Source organism: Zootoca vivipara, chromosome 9 (assembly GCF_963506605.1).
Source record: "Zootoca vivipara chromosome 9, rZooViv1.1, whole genome shotgun sequence".
NCBI classification, from domain to species: domain Eukaryota; kingdom Metazoa; phylum Chordata; class Lepidosauria; order Squamata; family Lacertidae; genus Zootoca; species Zootoca vivipara.
In genome coordinates this window covers 42740144-42749025 of record NC_083284.1, presented here as the reverse complement: position 1 = coordinate 42749025, position 8882 = coordinate 42740144, and the positions used below count along the sequence as shown (strand labels likewise).

Genomic DNA, 8882 nt, shown 5'->3' with positions numbered 1-8882 from the left:
CAAATCAACAGGTTTATGGGCTATTGTTGTTTTAAGTATGTATAAGACACATACGTGGGTGGCGCTGTGGGTTAAACCACTGAGCCTAGGGCTTGCAGATCAGAAGGTCGGCGGTTCAAATCCCTGCGACGGGGTGAGCTCCCATTGCTCGGCCCCAGCTCCTGCCAACCTAGCAGTTCGAAAGCACGTCAAAGTGCAAGTAGATAAATAGGTACCGCTGCAGCGGGAAGGTAAACTGTGTTTCCGTGTGCTGCTCTGGTTTGCCAGAAGCAGTTTTGTCATGCTGGCCACATGACCTGGAAGCTGTACGTCAGCTCCCTCGGCCAATAGAATGAGATGAGTGCCGCAACCCCAGAGTCAGTCACGACTGGAACTAATGGTCAGGGGTCCCTTTACCTTTAAGACACTTACATCTTGGTTCATGTTACAAATTTATGTTACAGGAAAGATGTATTGATTCCATAATGGGAAAGTAAAAACATAAGCAACTTCCTGCCTGCATTCCAGGCTACCAGATGCACCCCTGACTGTATTTTATATGTGCTCTGCCTTACAATAGGAATAAATCAGAGCCTGCTGGATCAGGCCAATGGTCCATCTAGTCCTGCATCCTTTTATCACAGCGGGCAACCAGATGCCTATGTGAAACCTGCAAATAGGACCCGACTACAAGAACTGTGATTTCCAGAAAATGGTATTCAGAAGCATTATTACCTCAGGCCATGGAGACAGCACATAGTCATCATGGCTTGTAGCTACACATTCAGTCTCAGATGCAAGCAGGAGGATAGTTTATAGAACTTTCCCTCACTGCAAACTTTCTTCTGGCAGTGCTCTGTCCTGTCCCTGTGCTTCTGACAGTCCCAAATGCAGACTGGGTAGTAACTGTGGAGTGAATTAGGGAAACCATGCCAGGTTCTATGCCTGGGGTAGGTTTGGCAGCCTTCTTCAATTTGGCATCTTTCAGAAATTTTGGACTACAATGCCCATCAGCCTTAAGCAGTGGTCAGGGGTGATGGGAGTTGTATTCTAAAACATCTGGAAGGCATCAGGTTTGGGAAAGACTGGTGTAAATAGTTGGAACTCCAATGAATGCTTTTGTTTGTGAACTTGCACAGTTTAATGGCATTGGGTAAATATGACTTTAGGCTGGTGGTTCTCGCTAACAAGATGATTCTCATCTGTATCACCTCTGTTAATGACAAACTGCATTTTGTATCACGTGTAAATTGCTACAATAATTTGGTTGGGAATGAATCCATCACCAACATGGCAGGTGATAATATCACCTTTCAATGAATCATGGCTTCACTGTCTTTTGCTCTCTCCCTTATTCATGATCATTAAGTTACAGGTAGGTAGCCGTGTTGGTCTGAGTCGAAGCAAAATAAAAAAATTCCTTCAGTAGCACCTTAAAGACCAACTAAGTTTATATTTTGGTATGAGCTTTCGTGTGCATGCACACTTCTTCAGATACACTAGAAACAGAAGTGTCAGACCCTATATATATACAGAGGGTGGTGGGGGTGGGTGGGAATGGGAGATGGGCTGATGGGAGTGGTAAACCTGTAGATGGGTGTTAATGTCCACATAAATCTGACATCAGGAACCATAAGACTGAAAAACCAGTAGGAGAACACTTCAATCTCCCAGGACATTCTATACAAGATCTCAAAGCAGCTGTTTTATTACAGAGAAATTTCAGGAACAGACTGGAAAGGGAAGTTGCTGAATTGGAAATCATTACCAAGCTTAAAACCATGGAAGCACCTGGGATGAATAGAGATATCAGATTCTTATCTCATTATGCATGATCAAGCTTTCTTTAGCACCTCAGCCCAGGACTAATTGCAGCCATCAGCAGCCATTAACACCCATCTACAGGTTTACCACTCCCATCAGCCCATCTCCCATTCCCACCCACCCCCACCACCCTCTGTATATATATAGGGTCTGACACTTCTGTTTCTAGTGTATCTGAAGAAGTGTGCATGCACACGAAAGCTCATACCAAAATATAAACTTAGTTGGTCTTTAAGGTGCTACTGAAGGAATTTTTTTATCATGAGCATTAACACCTTGATGGTACAGGAAAGGTCAAAATGAAATGCATGCATTGCTTGTTGCATCCACCTGAAATTTGCTATTGATCTGTCCATTTCTGCCACCAGAAGTAAAAACAAACAAGCACCCTTCACTCACAACTCATCTGAACAGGAATAGGAATATCAGTATATTTTACAATGGAAAATCTGATAAATCCTAGTGTTTCCATACAGATAGTTCAATTAGTTTCCCTTTATTTCCTTTCAGTGCATCTACATGACAGCTGGTGGTTGATCAAGCCTACACTATATTCCATTTCCTTCCAAGGTAAATAGTTCATTTTTTATCTTACATTCTTCCATTATCTCAATATAGGTTTTGAAGATCAGAACACATGCATTGTTAGGCTGGCTAAACCTTTCACATATTTGTGAGTAACTTTTAATCATATAACAGCAGTGTTGATTCCTGGATGATTTCCCAAGCCCTGCTGGCTTTTATCTTAATGACCCTTTTATTGATATGTAATAAGGTTATGGAAAAAGATCAATGATTGCATTTACTCTGTTGTTTCATAATGAGGAGAAGAGTTGGGGAGAAAATTGTAGTAAAAATGTTCATTGGTTTTAAAAAATGTAAATTGCTTTCAGATTCTAGCAGACAACTTGAAGACATGATGTAAATACAAAGAGGGAAATAAGATGGCAAAATAAATAGAGAGAATGCAATCTACCAGCCAACCTCTACTCATATTGATAATGAGGTTTCAGAGCTGCCTCTTAGCAGAAAAGTTTTCCTTCTTTAGTCTCCAGAGGAAATTATTTGTCAGACACTTCTCTCATTGCCACTGACACACATAGTCAATTGTGTGGAAGCATTTTGAGTAACTGTAGTTGTTAAACTTTAAATGTATTAATTGTTTAATTGCTATATTTGTGCAATGCCTTTCAGTAACCAAAGTACAACTAATTAAATGAAATAAAGCCAAGCAGATCACAGTAGTCCTTTTGTTTCTCAATGTCTTACTCCTTCCCCACCTTGCAGCTGGTAAGAGTGGGAATGACATTTGCACTGGTCCCAGTAGCAAATTATTTTTGTCTAAGCCAAGGGGAGGCTGCCTCTAGTCAGTTTTGTCTGATATCTCCTCCTCTCCCTTTTCAGCTGTAACTTGGCCAATAGTCTGGCCTCTTATTCATCATGGTTGGACACAAAGGAATGGTGGAAGGAACCAGCTGGGGAACCACCAAGGGAAGAAGGTTCAGAGCCTGGGGAGTGTTGGTGGGACAACACTGACAACAGGGAGCAGACTGAAAAGAGAAGGTGTTGAAAACTGAAGAGGTAACAGGCCTTAGTGAGCTGGGAGAGTCTGTGGCAGAGAGAAGTTCAGAATCAGAGGGAGAAGTCTGATTGCTTGGGAAAAGCCCTGGAGAGGAGAGGACTTAGATGGCTGTGAGGAGGCAGGGACTTTCACTCTCAGCAACTGATTTTCATTGAGTAAGACTACTGGAAATGAGCTGCTCTGTGTCACGGTCTGGTTGGCGGGAGGTAGCAGTCCCGACTCAGGACGTCAGGACCAGAGGCAAGATGGCAGCGTGGAAGCAGGAACTGGACTCCAGGTGGCGTGGGGCTGCGGGTCAAGCAGCAGGAAGTTGCAGGATTGAAGAACCGAAAGTCGGAGAATTTTTTCTCCCAATGCATTCCTATGGGATTCGACTTACAAATGTGCGTTCGGAACGCATTAAATTCGTAAGTAGAGGTACCACTGTATGTGTCAGCTCTATGGAATCTTTTAACTATGTCTAAAATTTTGAGAGTTTCCAAATGGGGCTCTCCAATAGCTTCCAAAAAATGTAGTAATGTCAAAATTAACAAAGATTGCACAAATAAGTGATGGAAGTGAAATGTTTTAATTAAGTTTGTTAACATTTATTAATTTTTTGTAAATCCATAAAGGGAAATGTTGATGTGTTGGCAGTTTTACCATCAGCCATTCTCCAAGTCCATCTGCAGCTCCTTCTGCCCATTCTCTCTGTAAGGAAGAGTCTGACATGCACACACACCAATAGACCCCTAATTATACTTTTGGGTGGCTTTTAATTATCTGCTGCTTTATTTAATCAGTCTTGGCTTTAAAAAAAAATCAGAATATGCATCTATGTATAAACAAATAAACAGTGCTGCAATTTTCTGTCTATGTGCTTCATAATAGCTAAAATTATAATCCTATACTTGTATACTTAGATTTAAGTTCCACTTAGTTTCAGGCAAAGAAGCATAGGGCTGCGGCAACAATATTGTAGATCTTTCATAGAATCATAGAGCTGTAGAGTTGGAAGGGACCGCAAGGCTCATCTGTTCCAACGCCCTGCAATGCAGGAATCTTTTCCCCAACATGGGGCTTGAACCCACGACCCTGAGATTACAAGTCTCATGCTCTGCCAACTAAGCTACCCATAGTCAACATTACTTCCAATTAAGTACAGTGTTATACCTCGGGTTACAAACGCTTCAGATTACGTGTTTTCAAGTTGTGGACTTCAGGAAACCCAGAAGTACCGGAAAGGGTTACTTCTGGGTTTCACCGCTCGCGCATGCTCAGAAGCACCAAATCGCATCATGCACGTGCGCAGACGCAGCGCTGCAGGTTACGAACACTGTGGGTTGCGGGCGTGCCTCTGTCATGGCTTATGCCCGCAACCCGAGGTTCCACCGTACATAGTTTATTTCCATGTCATGTAGTTTTCCTTTTATTTAGTAACATTCTTCATGGTGTGTGTGTGTGTGCGTGTGTGTGTGCGTGTGAACAATTATGCATTGCAGATCACAGGGTAGATAGCTTGCCAGATGTGAAATTTGCAGATGTTGCCCATCTCCTGGATAGCCTGGTAGATAGTGCTGTGGAGGAGTCGGTGGTCATGGTGCCTGTTGCCGCCAATGACATGGGGCCATGTAGCTATGAGGTTCTAGAAGCAAAATTTAGGTTGCTAGGTAGGATACTGAAAACCAGGACCTTCAAGGCAGCTTTCGCTAGAGAGATCAAAGCACTACAAGTGCCAAAGACACTTGAAAAGAGAGACTGTATACAAATGTCTATATGCTGGTGTCGGATGCCTCCAAGTCAAGATGGGTGAACTGGAGTTATTGGTCTTGGAGGATGGCACTGAAAGAGTGAGCAAAACTTAAATAGAGAGAACCAGTGGGACATAGATCTAAGAGGGCATCAATCTAGTAATCACCAAAGGGAAAGAATCATTGTGGGTGGTGATACAACTCAGCTATTTGCACATATTGTATACTCATTGCGAATACCCAGGTACCGGTATCTTCTGACAAAAGGCTGTGTTCTGTATTTCCTTTCTCCCTTATTTTCATTTCCCCAAACTTTATTTCCCCCCACCCAGGAGCTCTATGGATTCTGTCAGGAAAATCTGAGACTCTCTCTGCCAGCAGGACCGTTTCCTATTTATTTATCTCTTCTCCTGCCCCCTCCTTAGGTATTAGTAGTCTCTTTTTTCACACTCCCAAGGCTTAAACACTATTGCAGCATACGTTGAAGGTATAATCCATTTCATAGCTTAGTTCCCATGATAGCATGCTTTCTCATTAAGGCAGCACATCATTTTCTCTCTCAGCCATGCATATTAACAGTTTTCATACAATGTGAAAACTCTTTGCAAGAAATCAGGCCATTTTTTAAAAATTAAAAAAAGTTTTTAATTTAAACATAATAGACACTGCAAATGGTCTGCAAATCCCAAATACACATTTTCCCCCTCAACTATTTACTGGATAATTTCCCCATGGATGGATGATGATAATAATGAGATCTATGGGAGAGAATCTTGCTTGAATTTCCCCACAAAATGTATTGATTTATCTCATGCCTTGGCTGTTGCAATGGCCTAGGAAATAATTATTCGATTTGGATGTTTAATGACTATTATGGTACCCTCTTCCCCTCTAATACCTGAAGTCCCATTTAGGAAACGTGATACTGATAGATGAAGGGTACTGATAGATGAAGGGTACTGATAGATGAAGGGTAGTTTGGGTCATCAACTTCTATGTGAGCACTATCTCAAATTCTCTTCTACTCTTCTAGTAGTAGTTAGGTTTCTAATAAATTATCAGCTAACTACTGCTTACATTGCTTCTGACATGGCAAGTGCTAACTGAGTAACCATTTCAAAACAACTTATGCTGCAAATGTATGGGGAAACATGCAGTACTGAAAAGAAGGCAAAAATTAAATCCACATTCAAATAATATTCTCTGCAAATAGTGCAACCCCACAAGAACAGGTGACAACGAACAATTGTCTTTCATCTGCTTATGACTTGGTGGGGAATTTTTTTGGCCCAGCAAACCTGATTTTTATCTGCCTTCTGCCTTGCAGGCTGAGTTTGACAGGTAGGAGAGAGATTCCCCTGTCAATCATCTAATGCCACAGTGATGTCAGGTGATTGACAGATGAGTGGTCCTGCTTATTGTAAAAGTTGGCCCATGGAATGGGGGAAGATAGTGACTAAGCAGGATTGACCTCATGCATCAACTGATGGGTGGGGAATTCAATCTTGCTTTCTGTGGGGTTCAGGTGCACAAGAGTCAGGTGTCATGTGTTCCAAGGAGACATCCTGGCAAGGCTAGTCTGAAATGAAGGAATGGGATGAGGCTGTGGAACTGAATCCTGGGAAAGGGCCCAGACATTTGGGAGGTTCTGATCAGGATGCTGGGGAGGGGCTGAGTAAGATGTAAGGAAAATGTCTCTCCTCAGCACCGTAAGTCATCCCAAGAACTTGACGTGATTCTACCATAGCCCCCCATCACTGAAGTGCTCCTCACCTCCATGGAGGTAACTGAGACCAGATGGGAAAAGTAAGCCAGCTTCAACTCCACCTCTTCTTCAAGGATGTGCTGCTGCATGTGTGAACATGAGCAGATTGAGCCTACTTCCAGGAAGGCCTGCTTGCTTGCTAAGTCTCAAGATTTGGGAGACCAACTAAACGAGTGATTGTACCTGCCTCACTCTTCCCAACCTGAGCATGTTAAGGGGGCATGTTAAGTGTTGGGACAACAACATCTTAGCTTACACCTAACCATGTGCCTGAAAACTCTGTTATAACAACTGACTTGCATACCTTGTAACCTGATTGATGTTCAGGCCGTGTAATGATTTCTGGAATAAAGTGTTTGGCAATAATCAAGATGAAAGTTCAGGTGCAGCAACCATGAGAGCAAGCCAAGCCATTATGAGGATTAATAAAACCCTTGTTCATTTATCTTCCCCAGATGATCTCACTCTGCGTATCCAATTCAGGCTTTGAATAAAGAGACTTGTATGCATGTAATGTTTTGTTTATACCATATATAGCAATGGGAACCATTTTTGTCTCTGGGGATTTGGATGGCAGACACTCATGCACATCTCATAATTCATTGCAGACATGAGGATTCTGGTGTACACACAAAACAGACCAATCACAAGTCTACTTCACATACAACAAGCAGAAAGGCCCGGACATCCTACAGGCTTAAAACTTGATTATTGTGAATTATACTTATAACCTGCCTGTTTGTCATTATTGAACCCAAGGTGGGGTATGTATGGCTCCCGAGTAGCCACCAATCTAGGCATAGAATAGACCCAGCTTAGTTTCAGCAAGCTGGTGTTTTTGGACCATGCCCTAGGTCATGCAATATCTTGTAATATATATTAGAGTCTTATTGAAACCGCAAGTGTCTTGAAAGATCGTGGCCTTTTCACTGAACTATTCCTCATTCAGGTAAAGAAAAATCTTGTTTTTATTTAGCATAGTTTAGTGTTCTTCAGTGAGCTGCTAGTTGTTTAATCAGGTCATTTAACTCATCAAAGAGAATTCTTAGCAATGGCCATCATTTCCCCTTTCAGTTATGCAATTTTAAAGTCTCCTAATCAGAAAAAAAGATCATTCAAAAACAAATTATGGTAAATTTTCGGTAGGTTCATTACAAGCTTGACATTTTTATTATTTTCATCAAGATGATGAGCGTTCCTATATAAAACCTCAAGGCAGGGAATATTAAATTAAATGGGTAAATCACATTAAAAAATAGTTCATAGACTTTGCCTTCATTATGTTGCCCAAAATATGCCCTGTATGCAGCTTGTGAATTAGGCTACTTATGCATTTAAATTGCGTAGGTTATGATACATATTTATTACATTTAAACTAGGCAAGGGTTTTGTTTTGGCCCAAGCAACCTATTAAAGGGAAAGACTGAGCAATTATATTTCACTAATGTTTGTTTTTTTAAAAAAAGAAGCCTACATTCTGTTATTATTTTCTGATCTCAGCTAACTCATTTAATTTGGGTTGAATAAAAGAGCAGTTGTGATGGACCATGAGGTAAGTTTGGGTGGTTTAGCAACCAGTGCTGAGTCTGTGGTGGTTTGTATAACATGTCATCTTTTTAGGGGTTTTCCTGCTGACTAGAATTTACAGCTGCAACATACAAGTGCCCAGCCATCCTTTCTAAATTTCCTCACATAAATGGTGGATCCCAGTGAGGGCTGCCTTTTTTTCCTTCTTGGTTGTAACGATAGCCCTCCCTCCCTATTGTTAACAATGGATGGTAACAAACGTTAATCATACTTGGATTACGACGATTGAAATCAATGGACCTAAGTAACATGTTCATTGATTTCAATGGGTCCCTACTGAGAATGAGCTAGTTCGATATCACCATATGTTTTCCATTGGAGAAAGAACTAGCTTAGAGAAGCTCAGCTGCCCCAGTGCCTTGTTATTATCATCCAGCGCAAGCAGAGGCACTGGTAGCAATTTATTGCAGACTTT

General features: G+C 41.5%; 1 non-coding gene across 1 annotated transcript; it reads right to left on the bottom strand.

The window, feature by feature from the left end:
- Nucleotides 1–4430: 4430 nt before the first annotated feature.
- Nucleotides 4431–4503, bottom strand: TRNAT-UGU (transfer RNA threonine (anticodon UGU)). The gene has a single exon. It is a non-coding gene; the product is annotated as a tRNA-Thr (tRNA).
- Between the last annotated feature and the right edge of the window lie 4379 nt (nt 4504–8882).